This window comes from Macaca thibetana, chromosome 4 (genome assembly GCF_024542745.1).
Source record: "Macaca thibetana thibetana isolate TM-01 chromosome 4, ASM2454274v1, whole genome shotgun sequence".
NCBI classification, from domain to species: domain Eukaryota; kingdom Metazoa; phylum Chordata; class Mammalia; order Primates; family Cercopithecidae; genus Macaca; species Macaca thibetana.
In genome coordinates, this window is record NC_065581.1 from 126,491,472 (window position 1) to 126,507,802 (window position 16,331).

At 40.5% G+C, this 16,331-nt stretch overlaps 1 protein-coding gene and 1 long non-coding RNA gene across 4 annotated transcripts in view; one reads left to right on the forward strand and one right to left on the reverse strand.

The window, feature by feature from the left end:
- Positions 1 to 16,331, reverse strand: part of ABRACL (ABRA C-terminal like) — a 564,811-nt gene that overhangs the window by 275,958 nt on the left and 272,522 nt on the right. The window lies entirely within an intron of this gene.
- Positions 19 to 16,331, forward strand: part of LOC126952633 (uncharacterized) — a 47,123-nt gene continuing 30,810 nt past the window's right edge. The window contains exon 1 of the long non-coding RNA XR_007724966.1: positions 19 to 109. This is a non-coding gene — a long non-coding RNA (uncharacterized LOC126952633). The remainder of the gene's footprint in view (positions 110 to 16,331) is intronic.

Below are 16,331 nucleotides of genomic sequence, written 5' to 3' on the forward strand. Positions count from 1 at the left end.
GGCGTGTCGTTTTAGGCTCTGTGACCCAGGAGCAAGACGCAATAAGCAGGTGCAGTGGAAGTAGAAACGGGCAATGCAGTACCTTTCCCGGAAGCTACTCAGCCCTTTGGTGAGTGTCAGATCCCTAAGAACTACAATTCCCAGAATGCTGTTCGAGCACGCCCGAAGGCGGAACCAGAGTGTCACAGTGCAACTGTTCCTTGGTTGTTTCCGATTGGTTGCCCGGACTTCTCGCGGCTAAACTAACTTTGGCTGGAAGGCGGTGTGAAGAGGGTGATTCTGTTCAGCGACCATGATGCTGAGCCCGTAAACGAGAGTCTGTTACCACTATTAATAGCTATTCTGTTCGGGCCCTACACAAAACGTTATATCTAAACCTCTCTACAGTTTTATGGGTACGAGTTATAATCTCCGTTTTACAAATGGGGAATTTGAGGCTCAGAAAGGCTAATTGTTGCAGGTGTCTCTCTGTCGCCAACGACAGTTCTACTTCCACTATACTTAAAGCTTCTGGAGAACGACTTGCAGGCTGAGAGAAAGAGATCTATCTTAAATGAGGGAAGAAATGCACGTTTCATTGCCTGGTCTGGGTAGCCTTTCCGGTGTGGGAGTGGGAGGTGGGAAGGTTTTAGATTCACAGGTCCTTAGATTGAAGGGACTCTGGAGGAACACCACATACCACCCCCGCATTAGCTAATGGGGAAACCATATCTAGAGATTGTATCCATGCCAGAAAAGGCGGAGCAAAGACAACCCCAGTCTCCTGGCTTCTAGGATAGGATGTTCTTCCACCACCCGCCATTTAAAAAAAAAAAAAAATTCTGAAATGTTTTTAAAAGAAAAGCACAGAGTAAACACTTAACGCACCCACTATCCAGAACGAACAGATTTATGAATGAAAGAAACAGAGCATTACAGATAAAGCAGATGTCCCCTATTCTCAGTTCCACTCTACTGCCACCCTCAGGGAGGCAACCAGGATCATGAATTTGATATGTATCTTGCCAATCTAGGTTTCTATACTTAAACTATTACTATGTATTATAAACAATATGTAGAATGGTTTGGGGTATTTGAAGTTTTATATGAATGCTATTATATTTTGTGTATTGATCTGCAACTTGATTATTTCACCAAATTATGTGTTTTTGAGAGCTGTCCACATTGATAAATATAGCTAGACTTTATCAAATAGATTTGCCACAAATTATTTGGGAATTCCAATAGTGATGGATATTTAGGTTGATTCCCATTTTTCACCGTTACAAACACTACTGTACAGTCTTCTCAATATCTTTTCCCAGTTTCTCCTTTTAATTAATCTCAAATTGTCTTATTTGTATGAACAGAGCTTGCAACTGGTGATTCACATGCTACTTTTTTTTTTCAAATTGGTTGCTAATGGCTAAAATTGAAAGAATTAAAAAAAAAAAAAAAGGATCTGTGGCATCCCATGAATTAATGGGAAGATCTGACTACATTAGATCTGTGTTGTAGCCTGGCAACAATGGTTCAAGCTGAAAAGCATCTGCCTCCTTTACATCAGTTCAAGTAATATCTAGTTTTTCTTTATCTTTAGTACCCATCTGAGCCCTGTAGCATTTGTGTTTACAACCTGCAACATTATGTAGGGACACAGGAAAGCACCCTTCTAAATGTACATATTTCAGGTATTCAGAAATAGGTATTCAGGTTTTGAATACCTATTTGAAGTCCCTATTTTAGCCACACCCTGTGATAGGAGGTCAGGATGCATCTATCAACAAAAGGTGTAAGAGCTTTATAGTCAGAGATTTTATATTCCTGATATGAGAGACTGACAAATTAGTATGCAAATAAAATAGTTTCATTTAGTCAGATAACAGTCCGAAATAACAGCTTAAGTTCAAAAGTAGTGTGTACTGAAGTAGAAGTATCAGGGAAGGCCTTCCCAAAAATGCAACTTTGAGGTAGAGATATGAATGAAGTGCATGAGCCAGCCGTGGAGTGATCTGAGGGAAAGGAGTCCTTGAGTGCCAGGCACGGTGGCTTTTGCCTGTAATCCAGCACTTTGGGAGGCTGAGGCAGACAAATAGCTTGAACCCAGGAGTTGGAGACCAGCCTGGGCAACATAGCAAAACCCCATCTTTACAAGAAATACAAAAATTAGCTGGGCATGGTGATACAGGCCTGTAGTCCCAGCTACTTGGGAGGCTGAGGTGGGAGGATCACCTGAACCCAGGAGGTCAAGGCTGCAGTGAGCTATGATCATGTCACTGTGCTCCAGCCTGGGTTACAAAATGAGACCCTGTCTCAAAAAAAAAAAGAAGAAGAAGAAGAGCATCCTTGAATAAAACATACGGCTAAAATGCAGGCCATTAGGCAAAATGAACTTTAACATGTTTGAGAAAGCAGAGGGTTAGTGTGGTGACATGTACTGAGCTAGGGACCGAGTGATGCAAGATAGAGTTGTTGTAGAGGTACAATTTCAAGTGTGATTTCTTTTATCTAAAATCTAGAGTTCCTCCCTGAAAGAAATGATCTTTCAGGTTTTCTATATTTTCCTTTAATTCCATTAAACTGTAAACATCCCTTCTTTGGATTAACTGTTAAATGTATACCTTGAATAAATTACTCCAATCAGATACTTTCTTCCTGAGGATTATGTTTAGAGGATAGGAGCTTTGATTAACAAGACCTTTCCCCTGCCTCCCAGTACTCATACATTGTATAGTATAGGTAGGTAAGGAGGAGTACTGCTGGCGAATTTCCTAGTACTAGCAGTGGAGAGCCATTGAGAGAAAAATCTGCTGGGGCCCCAGAAATCTCTATTTTAAAAAAATATTTGTGTTATGGAAAATTTGAAACATATATACTGAGGAAGACAGAAAAATATAATGAATCCCTCATCCAGCCATTAACCCCTGGTCAGTGATATCAATCATACTTGTTATCAGTGATGTTGACTCTGACCCTTTGTGGAATGAAATTTTTGTTACTTTTTTTTAGGGTGCTGTGAAGATAAGAAAAGAAACAGGGATTTCAAAAGAAAATTATAACTGAATTTATACTTACAAATTTTTGGTATCATCTCAGGTGATTCACATGGACACACATAAACACACCCACAAGTGCAGCTAGAAGTAAATCACCCAGAAACTATCATTGTGCTTGTACATTGTATATACAATGCAATCATTTCATACTTTGGTTAGAAAACTGTGATTTCTGTCTTGCAAAGCTGTATGTAGTAGATAATGTGATAACCTATAATATTGATCTGATAAATATGTATTCAGATGAAACCTGTAAAAAAAAATGCACCTCTTCTGACATTTTTCAGTCTCTAGTATTATGTTGAAGTAAATCTCAGATATAATTTAATCCCTAATATTTTAATATAGATTACTAAAAGATTAAAACTTTTAAAGACTTCACCACAATGCCTTTATGATTCCTAAGCAGCAACAAATGATTAATGTGATTAAATATTCAGTAAGTATTCAAATTTCCATTCGAATCAGAAGTGTGATAACTTTTTTCACATTTTACTTGAGTCAAGAACCTCTCTTTCTGTAAGGTCCTCAGGTGATGAAAGGGTTTGGAAGCCTCTCTGGTACAGCCTCATTTGTTGAGCTACAAACATGCATTGTCCTTTCCCTTCAGAAAGTTAGGGTGCTGTGAAAGCAGGAGTCCCCAACCTCCAGCTGTAGACTGGGACTAGTCCGTGGCCTGTTAGGAACTGGGCCACACAGCAGGAGGTGAGTGGCCAGTGAGTGAGCATTACCATAACCTGAGCTCCCACCTACTGTCAGATCAGCGGTGGCATGAGATTCTCACAGGAGCCGGAGCCCTAAAGTGAACTGCGCATGTAGGTGGGCGGCGCTCCTTATGAGAATCTAACTAAAGCCTGATGATCTCAGGTGAAACAGTTTCAGTTTCATCCCCAGACCACCCCCACCCAATCCATGAAAAAATTGTCTTCCACAAAGCCCATCCCTGGTGCCAAAATGGTTGGGGACCGCTGCTCTAAAGGGGAAGGCAGGTATCGCAAAGCAAATGGATACTCTACCTCAGTGCCTGAAGCACAATCATTCCTGTGTTGTCCTTTGTGGTTCTTAAAGGGAACAGATGTGTTTTTTGTTTGTTTCTTGTTTTTGTTTGTTTTTACCCGGAAGCCATTCCATCATTTTCTAAGTGTGTCTCCACCTCCATTTCCCCTGATGCCAGAATGTCTTGGCCAAGATAGTCACTGCTTAATGCCTCTTTGCATGTCTGGCTCAGGAAACAGCTAAGAAAAAAAAGATAAGAAGTCATAAAGCAGAAACGAGCTTGGCATGTTCACGGAACTGAAAGAATGCCAGCGTAGTGTCTGGAGTGCAGGGGGACAAGGAGAGGTAGTATGAAATGAAGTCCCCAAGGTTGCCAGAAGGTCAGGTCAGGAAGGGTTTTTTAAACCAATATAAGAAATCTCTGGTTTTTTCCCTAAGCACAGCAATAGGCATTGGAGAGTTTTAAGGCATGACATGGTCTAAGTTACATTTTTAAAAGATTATTCTATAGAAGAATGGAAACAGGAAGGCCAGTTAAGAGAAATAGCCCACAGTGTGGTATTATATAGGCTTGCTTTACAACTCAAACCTGAAAAGATAAGTTATTTCAAAAGCCATGCTGTACTATGACTACTATTATAAAACTTGGTAAGGTTCCTTCTTTGAGGCACCCTCTAAAAAAGGTGCCAAGAGATTGGATCTGAACTGTCCAGCACTGACGGCCTTCAGAGAGCTATGCTATTGTAGATGAGCGAGCCTTTTGGGAACTGTTAATAGTGAAAGGAAGAACCACTTAGTGAAGAGCTGTGAGCCACCATTTCTGGAGGAGCGTGGTATGGTGTCATGGAAAGTGCACCAGACCAGGAGTTGTGGGAAACCCAGTTTCTGGTCTACTCTAGGCTGTACACTTTTTTTGTTTTGTTTTGTTGTTTTGTTTTGTTTTGTTTTGTTGTGAGACAGAGTCTCACCCTATTGCCAGGCTGGAGTGGAGTGGCAGGATCTTGGCTCACTACAACCTCCACCTCCCGGGTTCAAGTGATTCTCGTGCCTCAGCCTCCTGAGTAGGTGGGATTACAGGCAGGCGCCACCAAACCCAGCTAACTTTTGTATTTTTAGTAGAGATGGGGTTTTACCATGTTGGCCAGGAAGGTCTTGATCTCCTGACCTTGTGATCCACCTGCCTCGGCCTCCCAAAGTGCTGGGATTTCAGGCATGAACCACCATGCCCAGCCTCTAGGTTGTACATCTTAAGCATTAGTGAGAGGCCCAAACATGAACACAGAAGCTTTTTTTTTTTTTTTTTTTTGGGATGGAATTTCATTCTTGTTGCCCAGGCTGGAGTGCAATGGCTCGATCTTGACTCACTGCAACCTCTGCCTCCTGGATTCAAGTGATTCTCCTGCCTCAGCCGCCTGAGTAGCTGGGATTATAGGCATGTGCCACCATGCCTGGCTAATTTTGTATTTTTAGTAGAGATGGAGTTTCACCATGTTGGCCAGGCTGGTCTTGAACTCCTGACCTCAGCTGTTCTGCCCACCTTAGCCTCCCAAAGTGTTGGGATTACAGGTGTGAGCCATTGCGCCCGGCCGAGGCTCTTACCATTTTAAGTATTTTGTTGTTGTTGTTGTTGTTAATGGCTTTGGAAAAACAAGGGGCAAAAACAGACCTTAAAAGTTATATGGGCCAGGTGCAGTGGCTCATGCCTGTAATTGCAGCACTTTGGGAGGCCGAGGCAGGCGGATCACGAGGTCAAGAGATTGAGACCATCCTGGCCAACATGGTGAAACCTTGTCTCTACTAAAAATACAAAAATTAGCTGGGCGTGGTGGCACGTGCCTGTAGTCCTGGCTACTCAGGAGGCTGAGGCAGGAGATCGCTTTGGGAGGCGGAGGTTGCAGTGAGCCAAGATTGCACCACTGCACTCCAGCCTGGTGACAGAGCGAGACTCCGTCCCAAAAAAAAAAAAAAAGTTACATGGACAGACATTTACAAGATTCCTACATATATATATATGGTTTTTTATAAACTTGCTTTCATCATTAGGCTATAACTTCCTTGAGGGCAAATATGTTTATTTTATTTTTGTATCCTAAGCACATTGCAAAGAACGTGACATAAAGTGGTGCTCAATAAATGAGGTAGGAATGAATGAAACTTCCTAATTTTATTTCTAAAAGTAAAATGATTCCAGCAACCCCTCTTTAAACCAAAGTAGGCCCAGTCATAATGCTAATCAGATGGCATCACTACTGCCCAGGCAAGTGCTCTTTTTTTCTTAGCAGAGCAGTTCTAGCTATACCAGCCTTTCTGCCAAGTGGTTTGAAGAAGGAACCCATCCTAAAGCTTAGGGGAATCATTGACTGATTGGTTCTTTAAAAAAAAACCTTAATATTTGGGATGGTTTCAGGTTATGATTCTATAAAATTTACTTTTAATCCAGTTTCAAGTTCAGACTTCCTTTTTAAGGCCAAGAGTAAACAGGATTAGGGGACGGTTATCAGCAAGATAGGTTCTTGGTTCTTGTCATAGGAACACTCCAGCTTTAGAAGGTTTGTGTTACAGACTTAACCAGAAAGCAAAGGATATGGGTCAGCAAACTGGCTGTAGTGCGTTACAACCCTTCCTTCAGTTTTATCTCTTTTTCTTGAATTTTAGTCCAAATTCAGCAGTATTATCATGGAGAACCACGAGACTGCTAAGAAATATGTGTAGAGATAGCTTACAATATAGCAGAGGAAGAGGAAGGAAGGAAGGCGAGAAAGAAGAAGGAGAAGAAAGAGAGGGAAGGAGGAAGAGAAGCAAAGGAAAGGTTTCCATAACACTTCGTTTATATCTCTATTTTAAAGTGTTTATTTAAAACCCAAACTGCTACCACTCTGAATTTTAAGAAATTGGCGTAAGTCCTGTCAGTGGGGAAATATTAAATATGGTGCTAAGAGAAGGGATGAGACTCTAGGTAGAAGACCCATTGTGTTGTCTGATAGTCGGATGTGCATAGGTGGGCAGGAGGCTGAGTTTAAGGATATGAGATTGACAACGTTGAATTATTCTGTATAATAAAGTTGGAAGAATTGTTCAGTGGGGTGAGTTTGGGGGTTGGGATTATTGCTAAGAGATAGCCAAAAAGAAAGAGGTCGGGGGCAGAGGAAGAAAGGCCTGTCAAAGTGGTAGGAAGGAAGAAGACTTTAAAAAGAGAAAGAAAGTCTATTATTCAATCTTCAATTGTTAATGTTGCTGTAAATGGACACGCCAACACACACACATACACACACACATGCACACGCATCCCGCATGCTCTCAGACATCAAAATAAATCCTCTATAAGTTCACAGCTTGTCATGAATGAATCATTATGATAATCAAAGAAAAGGGGTTGTGTGCCACATCTTTGGGAGATTTCGTGAAGATTGAAGATGAAATGTGTGTAACAATAAGGAAGTCCAAAAACTGAACTGTGTCAGATGAAGCAGGAGCTTAGACTAAGTCCAAGTTGAATGGGAAAATGACAAATCACTCAAAGGAAGGAAGTAGGTCATATACATCTTTATATTCTCAAAGCTTAGCATAGTGTCTGGCATGTAACAGAAACTTAGCAAATGTTCATTAAATGAATGAATAAATGAGGAAAAAGTAGATTCATATGATAGCAAGTAGCAGAATGGCATTATTAAATCAAGTGTCAACCTAACTCACATTTCTTATTCCAGAATTGGAAATCAGGTTCATCTTAGTCATACCTGCCTCTGATCTCCAGGTGGCAGTATTTTATCATATTAAATTGTTTTGAGACAACAGATTCCGTTTACTTTTTGAGAAAGGAGAACATAACTGTATTTAAAATAAAAATTCAGTTCTGTAGCTCATTTCTATAATTGTACAGAACTAAGTAAGAGATAGAATATGATTACGTGAGATTATAGATTTATCCCATGAGATTATAGATTTATCCCCCAATTTCAATATAAATGAGAATTATTGGTGGTTCCTGAATTCAACCAGTTTCCTAAACCTTGAAGGTAAATACATTTTGGTGTGCTTTGTTTACAAAATGTATGTATTTATTCAAAGTATGAAAAGCTCTGTGTGTGTAAGAGAGAAAGGAGAGAGAGAGACACAGACAGAAAGAGACAGAGAGCAGTAATATGTTTAGAAGTAATTCACTTCCAGGCCAACCATGGTGGCTCATTCCTGTAATCCTAGCATTTTGCGAGGCTGAGATGGAAGGATTGCTTGAGCCCAGGAGTTCAAGACCAACCTGGGCAACACAGTGAGACCCTGAATCTATTTTTTTTTTCTTAAAGAAGTAATTTACTTCTACTAACAGGATAACCAGATTAAGTAGAATGGCCAGTCAAATATAAATTTCAGATAAACAAGGAATACTTTATTCATATAAGTATGTCTCGTGCAATATTTAGTGCATACACTAAAAAAGTATTCCTTATTTTTCTGAAATTCAGATTTAACTGGGAGATTTGTAATTTTCTTAGCTAAATCTGGCAACCTTACCAACAAATATTCTGTTGTTACTGTTAATTCCAAAATAACAGAACATCAAGGGAGACCCCACTTCTACCAAAAATAAAAAATTTAGCCTGGCACAGTGGTGTGCTCCTGTAGTTACAGCTATTTGGGAGGCTGAAGCAGGAGGATTGCTTGAGCCCAGGGGTTCAAAGTGTTAGTGCACCACGATGGTGCCATCGCACTCTAGCCGAGGCTATAGAATGAGACTCTGTCTCTAAATAAATAAAACAAAACAGAACTTCAAGTCTGCAAGGCAAAAAATTGTGTTTCCTTATTTGGAGAGAGAAAAAGGAAGTAACAGGCAGGGATGGCTTTCTTGTGAGTCTAACTTGATTGCTCTTTGTACTCTACCCATTGGGAGTCAAGCCCCTCAGCTGAGTAACTTATCTTCGGGAAACTGAGCTCTCTAGCAAGTGCAGATGCTAAAGCCTAATTATTTTATATAAATGCTGTGTTTTACAGCACCTGTGAGACTGGTTGCAAAAGCCAGACCCTGTGAACAATCGAAAATATCCCAGGCCCTTTCACCCTCTGATTTATATTTTCCAGGAGTACCTGATCCATAGCAGCTATGAAAACAGAAATAGATGAATTGCTTAGGAAATAAATTCTCTTTCAAAAAAGTAAAGGATTTTCTGGTAAATAAAATGAGATATAGATTTATACACATTTGGATATTTAATATAAACATTCTATCTTCCAGGTAAACTGTGCTTCAAAATTTCATTTGTAAATAAACTCCTGAACTCAAATAAATTTTCCATAGAAACAGTATTATGAGCGGCAGTCAGGTCTTTTGGTTACCCAGTAAAGGTGTATAATTAGTTGATTATATGACTGAAACACTGCATTTGCAGGTAAAAATTTGGGTTTTTTTTTTTTAAAGGTTGTAATAGTATTTTTTAAGAGTAAAAATTTAAAAAGCTTTTTTTTTTCTTTTCTTTGAGACAGTGTCTCACTCTGTCTCCCAGGCTAGAGTGCAGTGGTGTCATCTGGGCTCACTGCAACCTCCGCCTCCTGGATTCAAGCAACTCTCACGCCACAGCCTCCCAAGTAGCTGGGACTACAGGCGCACGCCAACATGTCTGGCTAATTTTTGTATTTTTAGTAGAGACAGGGTTTCGCCATGCTGGCCAGGCTGGTCTTGAACTCCTGACCTCAAGTGATCCACTTGCCTCAGCCTCCCAAAGTGCTGGGATTGCAGGTGTGAGGCACCACATCCATCCATTGAAAAGCTTTTTAAATATTGAATGTTCATGTTTGCAAAAATATCAATAACCTATGTTTATTTTGCTCTTGCCTTATTCCTGACAATTCTAAGTGATTATATGAATTAACCCTTTTAATTCATATAACCCTAGGAGGCAGATTCCATTATGATCCCTCTTTACAGATAAGGAAATTGGGGCAAAGATTAAATAGCTGCTCCAAATTATAGAGCTACTGAGTAGCAGAACTGGGATTTGGATCAACCACAGGCACATTAACCACTGTACACCACAGTTTCATTAGCTTAGGATAAAGAAGGACCTGAACCATCTGAGAAGATTGTTAAGGGGACATCTGATCACCATCTGATCACCATGGTACATGGTATTGTTCTCTGAGCCTAGAATGGTTCAAGGTAAATGGCTGGTCTTTCCCTTAATTTAGGTATATGATGAATAGTACTTTTGTGCTTGTCAACTGTAATGGAGTTGTTTTGGAGTTTATAAATGGAACAAAGGCTGTCAGAAAAAGAAAGATTTACTTGAGTAACTGGATAATGGTTAATAAAAGGTGGAAGAGGATTAACGAGTACATGCTTGTGGGGTGTGAGAAACAGATTGCTGGGGTGGAAATAACTGAGCTGAGACCTGAAAAGAAAAAAGGGGGAAGAATTTGACTTTACATAATTATTTACATGAAAAGGGAGGGGAAAATGAGAGGGATATTGCCCTGTATTATGGTTTGTTCTAACTTGTTTAGATGTATGATAACCCACTGTAGTTCATGTACCACAGCCATGGCAATAGTGGATTTACTAGGGGCCCCTACTCCAAATGATAGTCTTATGTCCTTAAGAAAGCGTCCAGTTGTGACCTCAAAGTAGTTGTCTTTGGGCACCCCCTCCACCCTCTTTCCTATCCCAGAGCATTAGATATGAGGTCATGAGAGTGAAGGGGAAAGAGTCCTGGACTTATTGTTGGGGAAACAGAGTTCCAACCCTGCTACCTAAGTAGTTCTCCTTTTGTGAGTTAAAGTCTTTGAGCCCCTCATTCCTAAGCTGTGAAAACAGGCATGATTTTACCCACTTCATGGTTTTGTTGTAAGCATTAGGGGAGGTGCTGTATGTGAGAGCATTGAATAGAAAGCATGACTGGGGGGTCAGGAGGGGCAAGGGTGACCCTTCCTGTGATCCATACTCATCTATGGCCATGATAGGGGCCTCTCTCACTTAACCACCAGTAACTGTTGACCAAGGGAAGGATCTAGGTGTTTATTTACCATCTACTATGTATGCTGTAGAATGTTAGTGTTAGCCAGGAGCTCGGGTTCAGAGATGGACTGCCTGGGTTCAAATCCTAGTTCTAGCTGTGTAATTTTGGGCACATAAGTTGAAGTCTCAGAACCCCCTTTCTTTCCTGTGAAGCTGGAGTCCTCATGAGACCTTCCTCGGAGGTTAGCTGTGAGGTAGGAGACAGTCTGTAGGAGTTCACAGTCTATTGGGAGAGACAGGTTTGTAAACAAGCGATCACAATGCACCACGTGGTAAAGTGCAGTCATGGAGATAGGAATAAAATGCTTTGGTAGCATGGGGAGGGGGTCGGGTGGACGAGGAGACAAACCTGGCATAAAGGTTCAATGAGAGACATGAGATGTGTGTGTGTGTGTGTGTTCATATGTATATATAGACACATACACCTGTTTGGTGAAACAAAATCGTTCCTGTCTTCAGGCCTAAGGATGAAGCTAAGCTGGCTGGCCAGGTCCTTTATGCCTGGGCTCTGTGATCTCCACACCCGCTTACTCTGCCCCCACTTGCTATTCTCTGTCCTTGGAGGCACTTCCATGACTCTATTTTTGCACATTCTGTTCCCCGATGTAGAATGCTCTTCCATATCTAAACACCTCCAGAGCTCAACAGAGATAGCAAAAATATCAAGAGTATAAGAATAGCCAAATAAACAATACAAATAATTTCAGCAGTTTAAAGTTAATAAATAGCTGTGATTTACATGCACAGTCTCATCTATGCCTTTTTAGCTTTTCTTCTTTTTTTTTTTTTTTTTGAGATGGAGTCTCCCTTTGTTGTCCAGGCTGGAGTGCAGTGGCACGATCTTAGCTCACTGCAACCTCCACATTCTGGGTTCAAGCGATTCTCCTGCCTCAGCCTCCTGAGTAGCTGGGATTGCAGGTGCCCACCACCGTGCCCGGCTACCATCTAAGCCTTTTTAAAACCTTAGAAGACAAGTACTGTATTTAATCCTATTTTAAAGTGAGGATTATTGAAGGTAAAATCTACTAAGTAGCCTTTTGTAAGTCACACAACCGGCCAGTAGTACAGCTAGGATTTTTGCCTAGCTCTGGCTAATCCTAGAGCTCGCCTCTTGACTTCTATTGTCTCTCAAAATTAATTCCTTGGGCTGGGCATGGTGGCGCATGCCTGTAATCCCAGCACTTTGGGAGGCCGAGGCTGGCAGAACACATGAGGTCAGGAGTTTGAGACCAGCCTGGGCAACATGGCAAAACCCTGTCTCTACTGAAAATACAAAAATTAGCCAGGCATGGTGGTACATGCCCGTAGTCCCTGCTACTCAGGAGGCTGAGGCAGGAGAATCACTTGAGCTTGGGAGGTGGAGGTTGCAGTGAGCTGAGATCATACCACTGCACTCCAGCCTGGGTGACAGGGCAAGACTCTATCTCAAAAAAAAAAAAAAAAAGACTGGGCACAGTGACTTACACCTGTAATTCCAGCACTTTGAGAGGCCAAGGTGGGTGCTTCACCTGAGGGCAGGAGTTCGAGACCAGGCTGACCAACATGGAAAAACCTCGTCTCTACTAAAAATACAGAATTAGGCGGGCATGGTGGCGCATGCGTGTAATCCCAGCTATTTAGGACGCTGAAGCAGGAGAATCGCTTGAACCTGGGAGGTGGAGGTTACGTTGAGCTGAGATTGTGCCATTGTACTCCAGCCTGGGCAACAAGAGCAAAATTCCATCTCAAAAAAAAAAAAAAAAATTAACTCCTTAGTAAGTAATTCTGCAACTTAAATATTAAAAACAAAAATTGTCCTTATATGTAATCTATTAGTTTTATTGCCTCTCTTATTACAATACCCATCATAATATTTTTACTTTTATTTTTCTAAATTGCAAAAGTAAAGTTTATTATAGAGAGTTAGAAAATATAAATAACCAATATAACAAGAGTAAGGAAATTGTTATCCAAAATTTCACATTCTAAATGGGAAAACCCCAATTTTAATCAATAGGGTACATACTGTATGATTTCATTTATATGACATCCTAGAAAAGGCCAAAACTGTAGGGGAAGAAACAGTGGTTGCCAGGATCTGGGCTACCAAAAGCATCAGGGCTATTGGGAATGTCCTATATGTTGATTGTGGTGGTAGTTACATGAGTGTATATTTTATTAAAATTAATAGAACTGTACACTAAAAATAGTACATTTTATTATATATAAATTATAACTCAATAAACCTGACCAAAAAGCATTAACACCTTGCCATATATCTTTCTACTTCCACACTTTTTCCTATGCATATATAGTACATATATATCCTTTTATTTTTTAGAGATGGAGTCTCTCTCTGTCACCCAGACTGGAGTGCAGTGGTGTGATCTTGGCTCACTGCAACCTCCGCCTCCAGGGTTCAAGCGATTGTCACACCTCAGCCTCCCTAGCAGCTGGGATTACAGGCATTCACCACCACGCCTGGCTGATTTTTGTATTTTTAGTAGAGATGGGATTTCACCATGTTAGCCAGACTGTTCTCGCCCACCTCAGCCTCCCAAAGCGCTGGGGATTACAGGCGTGAGCCACTGCACTTGGCCAGTAAATATATATCTTCTAAAAATAGTTTACACTATATTGTTTTTCATTAAATATACTTTAGTTTTGAAAACATTTCTAGACTTATAGGAAAATTGCAAAGACAGTACAGGGGTCCCATGTTCATTCCACCACATTATTAACATGTTACATTAGTATGATACATTTGTTACAATTAATGAACCAATATTGATGCATTGTTAACTGAAATCTGTAAATTATTGTGATTTCCTTAGTGTTTACCTCATGTTATTTTTCTGTTTTAGAATCCCATCCAGGATACCACATTACTTTTTGTTGTCATATCTTCTTAGAGACCTCTTGGTTGTGACAGTTTCTAGACTTTCCTATGTTGATGACTGATATGATTTGGCTCTGTGTCCCCCTCCAAATCTCATCTCGAATTGAAATCCCCACGTGTCAAGGGAGGGAAGTGATTGGATTATGGGGTTGATTTCCCCCATGCTGTTTTCATGATAATGAGTGAATTCTCAGGAGATCTGATGGTTTTATAAATAGTAGTTTTTCCTGGACTGTCACACTCACTGCCTCCCGCCGCCTTGTGAAGAAGGTGCCTGCTTCCACTTCGGCCACAATTGTAAGTTTCCTGAGGCCTCCCCAGCCATGTGGAATTGGGAATCCATTAAACATGTTTCCTTTATAAAGTACCCAGTCTGAGGTATTTCTTTATAGCAGTGTGAAAACAGACTAATTACAGAGAACTTGGAAACTTTTAAGAGAGCTGGTCGGGGATATTGTAGGATGCCCGTTCACTGGAATTTACTTTTGTGATGTTTTTCCCATAGTTAGACTAGGGTGATAGGTTTTAGGGAGGAAGACCACAGAGGTAAAGTACCATTTTCATCACATCTATTTTACGTTTTGTAACCTTTTTTCACTCAAATATGTGTCAAAAGCATATTTTTTACTTGATACATATAAATCTATAGCCTTCTTGATGGTGATAATTGTATTCTGTTATATGGATGTAGCGTATTATCACCTATTACTGGACACTTAGGGATTCACTGTAGCGTTTTCACTATTACCACAAATGCTACAATAGATACATTTGTGCACATCTTTGCAAATTTGTCCAATAAATATTATTATGTTAAGACACAGGTTCTCACTTTATTGCCCTGGCTGGAACGCAGTAGTGTGATCAAAACCCACTGTGGCCTTGAGCTGCTGGGCTCAACTAATCCTCCTTCCTCAGTCACCCAGGTAGCTGGGCCTACAGGTGCACCCCACCATGCCTGGCTGCTTTTTAAAATGTGTTTTAAGAGATGGGGTCTTGCTATATTGCCCATGATGGTTACAATTATCTGATTTTTTTTGTTTTATTTTGTTTTGTTTTGTGACAGAGTCTCGCTCTAATGCCCAGTGGAGTGCAGTGGTGTGATCTCAGCTCACTGCAAGCTCCGCCTCCCGGGTTCATGCCATTCTCCCATCTCAGCCTCCCGAGTAGCTGGGACTACAGGTGCCTGCCACCACGCCCGGCTAATTTTTTGTATTTTTTAGTAGAGACGGGGTTTCATGGTGTTAGCCAGGATCGTCTCCATCTCCTGACCTTGTGATCCGCCCGCCTCAGCCTCCCAAAGTGCTGGGATTACAGGCGTGAGCCACTGTGCTTGGCCTGATTGTTTTATTAGATAATCCTGAGTGATGTAGAGTGTCTGAAGCAAACTGCATTCATTTTTGTTTGTTTGTTTTTTAAGGGCTTTTGGTACATAGTACTAAATTGTCCTCCAGAAAAATTGTTACCTATTCAGTGCTCTGTTTCCTCAAATTCTAGCTAATACTGGATATTGTTTTTCATTTCAACCTTTGCCAATTTTAGTAGAAAAATGTATTGTGTTGTATTGTATTTAATTGTTTCCCTATTGGTATCTTCTTCCAGATAGTGAACTCCTAAAGGAAAAAGACTATATTCTATTCATTTTCAGATACCCAGAATCGAAGTTACTGTCTGAAAGAAATAGGCACTCAGCAGAAGGAAGAGAGAGAGCAAGGGAGAGAGGGAAGGCCTGAATCCAAGAGCAACTGTGTGATCTGACAAGATAATTCATGCTACGGAGAGGAAGGGTTTTCGCCATTACTGGGTGCTATTGTATCCTTCTGGGCCAATGCGCCATATGTATTATGCAATCTGAAGGCGTGGCACTACTAGTGTGAGCTTCAGACCAGGTAGGAGAGAAATCTACACTAGACCAAAAGAAGGTAAACAGGATCTTAGCGTTTTCCTCAAATAACAAGAACAATTACTACAGATTTGTTTGACCAATTCTGAAAGGGAGGATCACCTTACAGTCCCTTTAAGCTGTAATGCCATTCATGTATTCTCTATTACAGCTTTTTGGAACAATTAGGTACATTTATGATTTTCAGATCTTTTCCTGTTTTCCTTCTTTCTGTCAGTACCATCTTATATATGTCACCTTGCTTATTTTCAGTCATGGCTGCCAAAAATTTTATTTTTTTCTCCCTGCATACTTCCCCAATATTTTATTTATATATTTTCTTATAAAACTTTGACTTTCTCTTCTTCTACATGCTTTGACGCTTTTCCTAAATCTTGATGTCAGTTATAAATTTACTATACCAACGAAGTGGTAAATGTTACTTTTTCAATTTATCACCGGAAGAATGATAAATCAAAACAGTATAGAAAAGGAAGATGTGTTTTTGGCCAGACCCAGTGGCTCACATTTGTAATC